Genomic DNA, 15,114 nt, shown 5'->3' with positions numbered 1-15,114 from the left:
CTAGGGTTATCACTCAGCCTTCTTATCTCAAATATTACATATGTACTTCTGTTCTACCCAATGTTCTCGTCCCTGACCTTTCTAAGGTGTCCCTGACTGAGTTGTATATGCACGAGCCTCAGTTCTACCAGCAGGCAGCTTCACATCCTATTTGGCAAGAGGCCATGCTATAGGAATTTCAAACTCTTGAGTTCAATCAGACTTGGGGCATTGTTCCACTCCCTCCACATGAAATGGTTATTCCTTGTAAGTGGGTTTACAAGATTAAAGAGAAAAGCCTATTCATTGTAAGTGTGTTTACAAGATTAAACAGATGGCAGATGGTTTCATTGAGAGGTACAAGGCAAGGTTGGTTATTAGGGTGATACTCAAAAAGAGGGTATAGATTTCACTGAAACTTTTTTCCTTATTGTTAAATTGACCTCCATCAAATGTCTCCTCACTTTTGCTGTTAAAAGAGGTTGGACTGTTTATCTGTTAGATGTCAATAATGCTTTTCTGCATGGTGACCTTCATGATGAGGTTTATATGAAGATTCCTCATAGTCTGGATCTCTCTTCTCCTTCTGCCTCTCATCTTTTAGCTTGCAGTCTCAAGAAATTTTTATATGGCCTTAGGCAGGCTTCCAGACAGTAGTTTTATAAACTGTCTGATGTCATGACCTCTAGGAGCTACATTTTTAGTCTCAATGACTATTCTTTGCTCACCAAGTCATTTTCTGGTTCTCTTGTTGTGATAGTTATCTATGTTGATGACATATTACTAGCTGGGGATGATGTTGTCGAGTTAGACTCCTTGAAGTTATTTCTGGACAACCAGTTTAAAATCAAGGATTTAGGCACAGTTCATTACTTTCTTGGGTTGGAAATCTCCTCTCACTCTTAGGGCTATCTTATGACTCAGTCCAAATACACCACTGATCTCCTAGATGAGTTCAAGTGCCAATATTTTTCTCATATTTTCACACCTCTGGATCATTCTGTCAAGCTTCATTTAGATACGGGGGAGCCTATTTATGATCCTAGTATGTATAGGAGGCTGATTGGGAAGCTGAACCTTTTACAACACACTAGACCTGAAATCTCTTTCTCTGTTCAACATCTCAGCCAATTTCTTCAATATCCTTAGGTTTCCCACATGTTAGTTGCACTTCATATTTTGAGGTATCTCATGAATGACCCTACACAGGGTATCTAGCTTTCCAATTCTGCTGAACTGTCTCTTATGGTTTTCTCTGATTCTGATTGGGGTTATTGCACTATTTCTCAGAAGTCTGTCAGTGGTTATTATATCACTCTTGGTGAAAGTACTGTTTCTTGGAAGAGCAAGAAACAACTTACTATATCCTTGTCTTCAGCCGAAGCTGAATATAGAGCTCTGAGGAAAGTTGCTACTGAAATAGCTTGGTTGATCAGATTACTTGGTGACCTTGGCTTGCCAATCTCTAATCTTGTTCACGTGTATTGTGATAGTCAGACTGCTCTGCATATAGCCAAGAATCCTATCTTCCACCAGCGCACACAGCATATTGAGATTGATTGTCAGTATGTGCGTGAATGCCTACATGTTGGACTTATTTTTTTACACTTTGTTTCCAGCGCAGATCAATTGGCTGATATCATGACCAAGGTTGTCTACTCAACTGCATTATGGTATCCTTGTCAAGCTTTGGGGGGGGGGGGGGTTAGAGCCCAAACTGATAGTCCTTCTACATAATAGGCTCAATAGACATTGTATAGGATCCGAGCCCAATTACTTGTAAATACACATTTATTATTGTAAATATAAATACTCTTAAATGTAATAAAGAAGGCAGATGGTCATTTTCTCTTTTTACTTTTCTCTTTGTCTCTCTCTTCTTCTCGGCCCTTCTAGGATTTTCTTATTTATTTTTCCTCCATAGCTCGTCTGAGCTTCATCCTAACAAAACTACAATACGAATTAACACTGAGAGGCCGTTCAATTTGACTTAAAAAGAAAATAATCATAGTACAAAGCTTTGTATTATTAATAATTAACATTTTGGTTACTATTATTGTATATCTTATGGGCAACATTTGTATATTACTTATGTAGTAAGTTATATATTATTTTATACTGATATGAGGTTAAATAAGAATATTCAAAAAATTTGAAAAACTTTCTATATATGTCTATCACTGGAAAAACCGATTCCCTCATCTTTTATTTCACACCCTAAACGAACACATTCAAAAAAAAAGAAAAATAACTTGTTATAAAACATTAAAAGAAAAAAGAATATTGCAAGGAAAAGTAGAGAGAGAATTTTTATTGATTTGGGATGAATTACAATGGAATAGGACCCCTCTATTTATAGTGAAAGAGTGACTTAGCCACCAAGTAAAATCCTCAAAATCTCTCTAGAATATAGACATTCACCTTAAATATAATTGTATTTATAACACTTTCCTTGAATGTCTATTTAATAGATAATGTGCCTCGTTATAACCTTAACTAAAATAAAACCCAGTGGGAAATAAATTCTAGATAAGGAAAGAGAGTACACATGTTTAGAAATACGCCTTTTGGTTGCGTCGTTAAAAACCTTGCAAGGAAAATCCAGTAGGGCAAAACGTTGTAAGGAAAAACGAGTACAACGCGTATTAACTCCCTCTGATGAGAGCACTAATTCATATCCTTGAGCCTTCAAAAGATCGTTGGTAGAGATTTGATAAACAAATCAGTCATATTAATTATATGAATATGTTGCACCTTGAAATTATCATTCTTGATAGATATGTAATATCTTCGTATAATGTCGTGGAATGACTTTTTCAATATCTTCATAGAGGCAAAAATTTTGCTATCACATTATCATACTTATAGTTATAACAATATACATTTGTGCACAAATTACTGAGGATGCGGTACTTCAAGATCAAGAATTGTATATGCTTTAAGAAATTTAAATCATTCGGGGATTGTCATATAAGTATAGTCAAATAAGCCATATAAATAGACTTTAGATTTATATCAAGTATTCATGTCATGCCAGACATATAAGATAGATAAAAGTGATTACATATTCTTTTGACTTCATACTTTCAAGTGTTTGAACTACATGTCCAAAACTATATATCTTTCATATGAAACCAATTCTACTTTAATTGTTTCTTCAGACTTAAGATCCTCATATATATTTAACGTTACCATAGACGTAATCGATGAACATTTCATATCGGTTCCAACAATCTTTTTTTTCATAAAGGCATGACATAGAGATCTCTTCATTCATATTTTCAGGTATCTGAACCTCTCTTGAGGATTTATGAAGTATTATATCATGTGATCTTCTAGATCACTCGCCACTTTATTATGATTATTTTGATCATTTGATCATCTTCTTTATCAAGAATTTTACTTGAAATCAGTTTGTCTATACGCTTTAAGTGTACCATAGATTTTGTCCTTTTAGGACTTATTCTAATATGAGTATTTGTAATGAGAATATAGTTACTTTCTTTGGGTCAATAAATGCGTTTAGCATGCTTTGCAATATATTGCAGATGAATTATCTTTTTATGAACTTCAAATTCATATTATCTTATTCGAGTATCTATATATACAAATGATAATTCATTCCGCATAACTTTTTCTCATATGTTTATCATCTCTCCCCCTCATGTTAGAAAAACTAACTTTCTTCCTCAATTTTGGGAACCCATCTTTGTGTGTTATGGTGTTAATCAACGTATTCATCGCACATCAATAATAATAAGATAGAATTATTTGGTTCCTGACCCTGAACTACTTGTGAGAGGAGAATATAATATACTTTCGTGTATAACCTATATCAAATTGATATAGATAACTTTGTTCTCATAAGCAATAGTTTAGCTATTAAGTGGAGGCACTCAATATATCATTTTTCTAAACCAACTGTGATGTAAACCAACTTATCAAGATGAACTATCTTGAAAAAATCTGGAAATTATGCTCTAAATTAAATTATTGAGTAATTACCTCGCAAACACCAGGTTACAGGTTAATAATAATCGCACATGTAACCATCTCAGAGATGTATCTTATGTGGTATACATGGCAGGTGAATGGGCCCATGTTCACCTTTGATAAATTCCAGAATTCAAGAGATTCAATCCCAATTTTAGTTGGTATAATAATTGCGAGAACAAGCAAAACAATAGAATTCATAAAGAATCTTCTTCAACACTTACCCATGTTAATTCTCATTTATTTTTCGCATCTAAATCAAGATTGCTCAATGGGCCATGCTTGATAATATTGTTTGTATTAGTAAACTTCAGGTTTACATCATGACATGCGCAATTGTTAACTAAACTTCTAGTTTACTGCGACATGGGTTTTATATCAATAAACATCCAGTTTAGTGTGTCATGTAATTTCGCCATATTTTTTATTTGTGTAATACAAATCAGGCAATAAAGCGGGTAGTATTCATATATACATATTACCCCACTACAGTTATAGTAATATAAAGATATTAATCTTCATTATTTATAGTCTCAATATTACCAACCACTTTCGCGAATACTTTAGAAACTCAATAAGTTTCTTTGAGACTTACTACAACACAATGCCTTATTGATAATCAATTTTATTTCTCCAAAGTAGTATAATTGGCTCTTTTAGAGCTTTTAATTAATTTTGTACTATCACATATTCATCAATATCCATATCGCTAATATCTCTTTCAAGGAGAAAGTTATACCATTATGGTCATGGTCAAAATCATTATAGGCAAGATATGTTTCTTCTATTACCTTTTCCCTATAATAATCACACTGCCATAATATTTTAGCATAATCACAATAGGTACGTGATCAATGACCATTCATACCATAATAATGAAATTATTTACTTATTTCATCTCAAACCTTTTTCTAGAGATTAGTGTTGTATATCCACTACCACTAGCACGTTCATATTCTTCCAAGATTGAATATGTATTCATAAATCAGATGTTGTTACATTCACATCATGAATGGACCATAATCATTTATATTTTCTTTACAAAATCTCATTTCAAATCGATGACAAATATTACTTTCACAGAGTGAAGGATTATTTTGAGAATCCTTATTATTCTCATTATCACAATGATGACGATTATAATTTCGTCTATTGCCACGTCCATATCCATTGATATCTTTATGGTAATAATTTTGTCTTCTTTCAGACGTATCACATACTGCTATCATATTCTCTTAAGGGAATGAGAATGAAGCAAATTCAATGGGACAAGTATTCCCTTCTTGTGCTCATAATCATATATGATTTGATCATGGCATAAAAATTTTATCACTTCGGGTGGTTATAATTTCTTATAAACTCCAATAGAGTTATAATCAAAATTTATTATATTTGCTTGTATTAAAAATAAAATTATAAAATTTCAAGAATTTAAAAGAGAAAAATAAAGTAAAATACTTCCCTTAAATCCAGAATTTAATTATGTTTCCAAACTTAGTGCAATTAGCACAAAAGCAATTGATCAAACATTTCTCATTCGTCGAATTTGAAAATTCTTGATTTGTCAATTTGTTGCTATCATCACATAATGCAACTCATCACACCAAATTAATTTCCATGGGGAATGAATTTCCACGACATGATGAGTCAAATACATCTAAATTGTTGATTAGTCTCTCGATATAACGGCTTAGAGAGAAAATCCAAAACCCAATGGTTCATCATTTTAGTCTCTACTCAATTAATTAGAGTCTCGTGTTGATAACGTGTTATAAAATAATAAAAGAAGAAAAGAGTATTGCATGGAAAAGTAGATAGATAGATAGATAGATAGATAGAGAGAGAGAGAGAGAGAGAGAGAGAGAATTCTTATTGATTTGGGATGAATTACAATGGAATAAGACCCCTCTATTTATAGGGAAAGAGTGATTTAGCCACCAAGTAAAATTCCTAAAATCTCTCTAAAATATAGACATTCACCTTAAATACAATTCTATTTATAACATAACTCGCATTATTACACTCTTTATTGAGTCAAGATATATACCCAAGCATTGTTCTTCAAGATGACAAAGAAGGAATGATCTCTTGTGCCACTTACAATGATCTTTTCATATCTCTTATGTATTATTTCTTCTATTCCTTTGGGGTAGGGGTAAGGTCTGCATACACATTACCCTCCTCAAACTCCATTAGTGGAATTTTACTAGGTTGTTGTTGTTGTTGTATGTATTATTTTTAGATTTTTTGTAAAAATATTATAAACCTTAAAATAAATATGTAAAGGACTATAAAACCAATTCTACCCTACAATTCATGAGTTTTATAAGAAACAAAATTTTATAGTTCTATAAAAAAATGTTTTAGATTATAACTCGTCTAATACAATATATCAAACTCTTAATAACAAAAGAATACACTAAATAATCCAGCATTTTGACTCATCGTATTAGAATTCTTGAATTATTAAAGGCTGTACAATTTATTTGAGAACCTAATTCATCAAGACATAGAAGATATTACTAAATATACAAAATTAACTCTAGAGAATTATTTCAAGAAAAATCGTAAAAGAGAAATTTACAAAACTTCAAGTTTTTAATATTCTCACAAAGAGAGGAGAGATTCTTATTTCTTCTTCAATTGTGTGTATTTTCCTATCTATTACAAGACATTTATATAGGCATGAAAAGTGAAGAAAAATATGTCATTGAATATGTCATTAAGAATTTGAGATGAAGATCATGCAGGAATAGTAGACATCCACCGGACCACCATAATTTAATTTTTCTTATAACACTCCCCCTTGGATGTCCATAGATAATGTGCCTCATTAAAACCTTATTAGGAAAAACCCTCTAAAAATTCTAGGGAAGGAAAAAGAGTATACATGTTTATAAATACGCCTTTTGGTTGCCTCGTTACAAACCTTCAAGAAAAACCCAGTGGGATAAAACCTTGTAAGAAAAAAGAGTACAACACGTATTAAATCTCCCTGATTAGAGCATCAATTCACATCCTTGAGCCTTCGCATCCCAATCTTGTACACTAGTTTCTTGAAGGTTGATGTCGGTAGAGATTTGGTGAACAAATCAGCCATATTATCACTTGAACGAATCTATTATACATTGATATCACCATTCTTTTGAAGATCATGTGTGAAAAATAACTTTGGTAAAATGTTCTTTGTCCTATCTCATTTTATGAATCCTCCCTTCAATTGGGTTATGCATGTTGCATTGTCTTCATACAAAATTGCGGGTAGTTTATCACACTTCAAACCATATTTGTCTCTAATAAGATGTATTATAGATGTCACGACCCAAAATCTGTTAAAGGTCATGATGGTGCCGGATACCACTGTCAGGCAAGCCAACACTAAATAGTTAATTAAATTCTCATTTTAATATATTTTTGAAATCGTAAATTCACTTCAATTTATCTAGTAAAAGATGAATTTATAGAATAAATAACAATGTTTTTCAATTTCAACACTGAACATCCCATAATCATCCCAGAACCCGGTGTCACAAGTGTATGAGCCTTTTCTAGGAATTTAAAATAAAATACAATAACTGTCTGGAATACAAAGTTGGACAGGAAATAAAATACAATACTCTGAAGGAGACTCTGCTGACTGCGGAGCGTCGTATAGAATGCAGCTCACCTAAGTCCCCGCCATAATCGCTCCTCTGCGCCCACAAGGCCGCTAAACATATGTGTACCTTCAAACAAATGTGTAGCAAGTGTAGTACGAGTACGTAAATCAACGCATACCCAGTAAGTATCCCGCCTAACCCCGAAGAAGTAGTGACGATGGGTCGACTTCGATACTTATTATGGGCTATAAATAGGATATCAATGATATACTTAAGTATGGATTATATGAACGGTTGCAAGCTCAATATTTTGAAGTAAGCAGTTCTTTTATAATTAAGAAATGTCCAAATTTATCTCCCATTATTTAACAATTTAACTTAGGCCGAGGAGGCAATATCATTATTTAAAATTTCAAGGCAAGCAATACAAGCATGCGCAAATCATGTCGAGGTCGTACGTCCCAATCCAATAAATATTTAAAATGTGCACTGCCAGAGGGTCAAATGATGCGAATCATAGATGCATCTATTACCACGCTCGCGAATCATACATGCGACGCGGTCAAAGGTAAATTTAAGGAATTACCCTACTTGCGAATCATACCTGAGACGTGGTCAAACATAAATTTAACATTAAAATCATATCTTTTTCTTGATTCTTTTCAAAATAAGGGAAAAAATTCAGCTTGTAGCTTTTTAAGGAAATTACCCCACTCGCGAAACATACATGCAACGCGGTTACACATAGATTTCTTCAGCTATTATATTATTCCTCAATTCTTTTCGAAATTACGAAGTTCAAATGAAACCTTTTAAATCTTAAGTTCTTCAATTTCAACTCCTTTCAAAATATTTAATAAGCAGACTCAATCTCGCTCCCTCTCAAGGCAAACAATAAACATAAATCAATAACAATATCAACAAGGCATGATGTGAGCCTAAAACTACCCGGAGTAGGCATAGCTAGTAACTACGGACGAACTCTCATCATCTCGTGCGTATGTAGCCCCCACAAATAGAAGCACACAATAATTTAGTTCACCTATGGGGTTAATTCCCCCTTACAAGGATAGAAAGGAGACTTACCTCGCTCCGTAGTTCCATAACCGGCTTCTGATCCCTTCAAACAACTTGAATCGATGCACAACGCTCCAAATTAGCCAATAATTATGGAAACCCATTAATATATACTCAAATACTCAATATAATCCAATTTCTAACCCAGATCGAAAAGTCGTTAAAAATCACCCTCGGGCCCACGTGCCCGAATTCCAAAAAGTTTTGAAGATAAACTTTACCCATAATCTTACGAACTCAAATATATAGTTTATTCACAATTCCATGCCCAATGTCGTGGTCAAAATCCAAAATAACAAATTTTAGATTTTCTACCAACCCCCCCTCCCCCCCCACAAACAATTTATACTAATTTCTATGTTTAAATCATTATACAAACCATGTATTTAACTTATAATGAGTGGGAATCACTTACCTTGGCAATGATGACGAAGAATGAGCTCCAAACTCTCTCTAAGACCGGCTCTCAAGGAGAAAATGAGGTGAAAATGAGCCAAGACCTCGTTTATAAAGAACACACTACCCAGCTCCGACGTTCGAACATGAGGTCAAGTAGCCGCACCTGCGGCTTCCCAGGTGCGAGACACCTTACACTTCTGTGCCTTCTTCTGCTCTTGCAAGGCATTTTTCGCATCTGCACTTGCGCAGATGCGGCCAAAAGCTCTGCACCTGCGGTCCCTCACTTGGCCGGCCTGCGCCGCATCTGCGACTCCAAATGTTGCTTTTGCGCTCTCCGCACCTGCGGCCAGATATCAACTGCCTCAACTCTTCTTCAAATTCCAAATTCGATCTGTTAACCTCCCGGAATTTACCCAGGGTCCCCGGGACTCCAGCCAATCACACCAACCAGTTCCAAAACACATTAAGAACTTAGTCGAGCTTTCAAATCACATCAAACAATGTCAAAATCACGAATCACAACTCAATTCAAGCTTTATGAACTCTAGAACTTCAAACTTCTACATTCGATGCCGAAATCTATCAAATCTCATCCGATTGACCTGTAATTTTGCAGACAAGTCATATTTGACATTGCGGACCTACTCAAATATCCGGAATGGAAAACCGGCCCGGATAACAAAAGGTCCACTCCCAGTGAAACTTCTCAAAAACCTTCAAATTTCTAACTTTAGCCAAATGTCTCCAAAATGACCTACAGACCTCCGAATCCACTTCCGGGCCTGCTCCCAACACCAGAATCACCATACAGATCTATTCCCAGAATCAGAATCCCAAATGGACATCGATAACATATAATTCACCTCCACCCCAAATTCATGAAATTCTTCCAAAGTGCTAACTTCCACAATAGGCGCCGAAATGCTCACGGGTCATCCAAAACCCGATCCGAACATACGCCCAAGTCCCAAATTATCATACAAACCTACTGGAATCTTCAAATCCTGATTCCGAGGTCGTTTACTCAAAATCAACCTTTAGTCATTTTCATCCAAATTTAAGCTTCCGAAATGAGAATTCTCTTTCCAACTCAACTCGGGACTCCCTGAATCTCAATTCCGACTACGCGTATAACTCATAATACCTAAAGTGAAGTTGCTCATGGCCTCAAACTACTAAACAATGCGCTAGAGATCAAAAGGACCAGTCGGGTCGTTACAATAGACCTCAACCATACACACTCTCGACTTGTTTCATGAATAGCAATTATCTCAGTATGATTAGGTGAAGTAGCCATGATTAATTGCTTAGTCGATCGCCAAGATATTGCAGTACCTCCACATGTAAACACATAGTCTGTTTGAGATCGAGGCTTGTGTAGGTCAGAGAAATACCCAACATCGACATAACCAACAAGATCAGGATAGCAATCATTGCCATAAAATAAGTACATATCGGTAGTCCCTTTTAGATACCGCAATATGTGTTTGATTTTATTCTAATGTCTCCTTGTAGAAGCAGAGCTATATCTTGCTAAGATATTAACTTAAAAAGTTATGTCATGCCTTGTAGTATTAGCAAGATACATTAGCGCACCAATTTCACTAAGATATGATACTTCAGGACCAAGAAGCTCTTCATTATTTTCATGAGGTCGGAATAGATCTTTATTTATATCGAGTGATCTCACAGCCATCGGGGGACTCAATAGATGTGCTTTATTCATATAGAATCACTTTAAAATCTTTTTAGTGTATGTTGATTGATGGACAAACATTCCATCTTTCATATACTCAATTTGTAGACCAAGACAAAATTTTATCTTTCCAAGATCTTTCATTTCAAATTCTTTCTTTAAACAGTCTATTGCTTTAGGAAGCTCCCCAGGAGTTCCAATGATATTTAAATTATCAGCATACACGACAATTATAACAAATTCAGATCCAGATCATTTTATAAAGACACAAGTACAAATTGAATCATTCTTGTACCCTTCTTTCAGCAGGTACTCACTCAGGCTATTATACCACATGCGCCTTGATTGTTTCAATCCGTATAGGGATTTTTTAAGCTTTATTTAATAAATTTCTTAGAAAACTTAATATGCTTTAGAACAATTTAATTCCTTCAATGATTTCCATTATACGCATATTAAGTCTTTCATGTATTGCCAGATAAAAACCTGAAACGACTACATCCACCACAGAAGAACATGTCTCTATATAATCAATGTTGTGATATTTACAAATCTTCTTGTGACATAAGTTGTCTTTATGTCTATCGAATTGACCTTTTTTTCCGCACAAGAACACATTTATACCTCCATTGGCTTTATACTTTCAAGTGTTGGGACTATCCTTCCAACTTCATATTTTTCAGGTGAAATCAATTTTCATTGCGGATTTTTCATTTGGCCAATCATTTATCTGTCCAAATTTCATGATAGATTTGAGCTCAAGATCCTCGTTAATATTAATAGTATTAAGCGCTACATTATATTAACAATATTGTCGACGGTCATTTTATATCGGTTCTATTATTACCCAATAAAGACATAAATTATTGAGATCTCTTTATCTCATTATTTTCAGGTACCTGAGCCTCTCCCATGAGGTCTTACGAAGTGTTATTTCGTGGTGCTCTTCTAGAGCACTTGCCTCCTTATGATGACCATCTTGAACATTTGCTCCTCTCCTTCTTCAAGGAGTTTTAACTTTGGAACTGATTAGTCTATTATGCTTCATGCATGCCATAGACTCTATTCATTATGAATTTTATTTTATTTGGAGCATTAACAGCTGGAATATGACATTTAGCTTTGGGTCAGCAAATACACTAGCAATATTTTTCAAATGAATTATTCCTTGAACTTCAGGTTCTCATTTTCTCGTACGAGGATCTAGATGTACTCATAATAATTTATTACATGCATTACTTTTTCAGCTGCCTATTTTCTCCCCATATTGTTGGGATCACCAACACATATCCCTAGCCTTATTTGGGGATCCATCTTTGTGCATTGTGGTGGAACAATTAAATCATATAGCACATTCATATTTCTAGATAGAAATTATTTGGTTCCTAACCCTGGACCGATTGTGATAGGGAGAACTTATTGTAACTTGGCTAGATGCGTACAAGTGTTGCTGCATATACAATAATACATCATATACTAAATTTTATTTTGGCAGTTTTGTTATCATAACCAATGGTTTAGCTATAATTGGAGGCATATAATTTTGTCACGACCCAAAATTCACTAGTCGTGATGGCACATAACCCAACCCGCTAGGTAAGCCAACTAATAACTATCTAATTTCAATAAAATTAACAAGACAATTAAACAAAAGGAATTATCTAAATCTTATACATTTTCCAAGGATTGGTAGTACAAATCTTATACATCTTATTGATCTAAAGCTACCATGAACAAGAGGCAGCTACAACCGGGACACAGGTACATTTTCAAATCCAACTCCCATCGAACACAACAACATCAACAACCAACATCTGCACGCAAGGTACATAAGTGTAGTATGAGTACAACCGACCCCATGTACTCAATAAATAACAAACCTAACCTTAGGTTGAAAGTAGTGGCGAGTTAACACAAAGGTTGGGTCCAACACCAATATTCCACAACAGTTTAGAACAGCATAGTACAAAGAAAAAAAGAGGTGTCACAGAAATAAAATGCTCAGTTAGTTCACAGTTCCAGAAAAATAGGCATTTTTTGTTCTCAAGTATCTCAGTGAAAACCCATATCTTTTACCGAAAGAGACAAATTACGACTAAGTTTGAAAACTATGATTTTTCCCAAAAATTATTTCAACAATAAATAAGATGTTTCATTTTCCTTTCAGATAGCAAATGTGAAATGTCTCTCTATGCCCATATGTCAAGATGTATGAGAAGTCATAAATGACGTGATACTATACAACATGAGGAAAGAAATGCATCTACATGCCTGTATGTCAAGTGTGCATGCCAAATGCGATGCCAATCAGTGATAAAGATCATATCCATACTCTTAGAGTATCAATTCACACAGTCCTCCTAGTCACTCAGTCCTCTCAATCACTTAGCACTCGGCACTCGCACTCAATAGGTACATGCGCTCACTGGGGGTGTGCAGACTCCGGAGGGGCTCCTACAGTCCAAGCGCTAAATCCGCACGGACAACTCACGTGCCATAATTACAATATCTAAAATTGCACGGATAACTCACGTGCTGCACGGACAACTCACGTGCTATAGTAAGCCAATCTGACCCGCTGCGGCATGCAGCCTGATCCCATAATCATCCGCACAATTAGGACCACAACCTCACTCAGTCTTCAATCTCTCCCGTCTCTAAGGATCACAATGTCATGATACTATCAACCATAGAAATGACCTCAGTGGGCCCCAACAGGATAAGCATGTAGCCTAGACAAGGCTTCTAACATAATCACAGTTAGATAACTCTAGTACGTAGAGATTTCATGATTTCAGACAAGTTCAGGTAACTACACAATACCACAAAAATAATGAAAATCACATCTCACACGGTGCACGCCCACACGCCCGTCACCTAGCATGTGCGTCACCTCAAAACCAAACACATAACACGTATATTCAGGGTTCATACCCTCAGCTCCAAGATTAGAAAAGTTACTTACCTCGAACAAGCCAATTCCAACACCGAGCAAGCCAAGTGATGCTCCAAAATGCCGTCCCCACGTTCCGACCTATGAACAGCTCGAAACTAACCAAACACAACTCAAATACATCAAACAATACTAAAGGAACCAATCCCGATTGAAAAAGATCAAATCTTGAATCAAAAGCCCAAAATCGACCAAAAGCCCAACCCGGGCCCGCAGCTCAGAACCCGACAAAACTTATCAATTACAATAACTCATTCAATTACGAGTCCAACCATACTAGTTTCACTCAAATCCGACACCAATTCGATGTTCAAAACCAAAAATCCATATTATGAAACTTTAGGCCAACCCCCCAATTTCCTCTATAAAATGCACAATCCAATTACCAAACACGAAGGTAGATTCGTGATATAAAATCAAGAATGAGTAGAGAACACTTACCCCAGTCCACAAGATGAAAATTGCTTCAAGAATCGCCTCAACCCGAGCTCCATAGCTCCCAAAATGAAGAAAGAACCAAAACCCTCGATAATATAGATTTTGCCCAGCGATTCCGCATTTGCGGACAATTCGTCGCTCATGCAAACCCCGAAAGAACATAACCCATACGCCATCAACCATGCAATACCCAATTACTCATCTCACTCAAATTCCGCTATTGAGCACAAATAAAACCGCACCAGGAGTGCTTATAACAAACGAATCACAACTCCTCAGAGCATAGAAGAGTAACTCACAAATCATTTCAGAACATGAATAAGCTCAACAACAATCGAATGGCATATCCCTCAACAATAGCAGAATGGATCCCACCAATCCGGCTCAATGTAGAATACACGTCCTAATTGGGCCTACCAATGGACCCCTAAATCAACTCCGGGCACCCATAAATAGATAAATAATCCTCTGAAAGCCCACAATGACTGAATCATAACTCATACTATCGTCTAGCTAGCTTTGGCCATCACTTGACAGTCCACAACCATGAAACAATCTGCTCTTAAGAACTCCCCGTCTCCAAATTCATAGAACACACGAATCACCATATTTGATCCCAACTCAACCGCCAGAATGTCAACACACCTCTCAAACACAATTATCCCATGAGGAATACTTCTAAAAACTCTTCCATGCCACATAGAAAAATTTGAATATCAGCAGTCGATCAACTAGGAGAGTGTCGCAGTACCGGTGAAGTATCCATAAATCAAAACACATTGCCCCTTCTGAAATGTATACTCTCATCAAGCCATACCGATTAGTAATATCATTTACCTAGTAATCTGAAATCGTCCATGCTGCCTACGAATTTATGCCCTTCTCTTCCAAACTAACCTATGACCTTGCACATGCAAATCTCAATCTCACACAACACACTGCATCTACCATGCCATCCTGTGAAGAGTACAAGAATCTCA

The sequence above is a fragment of the Nicotiana tomentosiformis genome, chromosome 11 (genome assembly GCF_000390325.3).
Source record: "Nicotiana tomentosiformis chromosome 11, ASM39032v3, whole genome shotgun sequence".
NCBI lineage: Eukaryota > Viridiplantae > Streptophyta > Magnoliopsida > Solanales > Solanaceae > Nicotiana > Nicotiana tomentosiformis.
The sequence above is the reverse complement of the archived record's forward strand: the minus strand, read 5'-3'. Positions refer to the sequence as shown.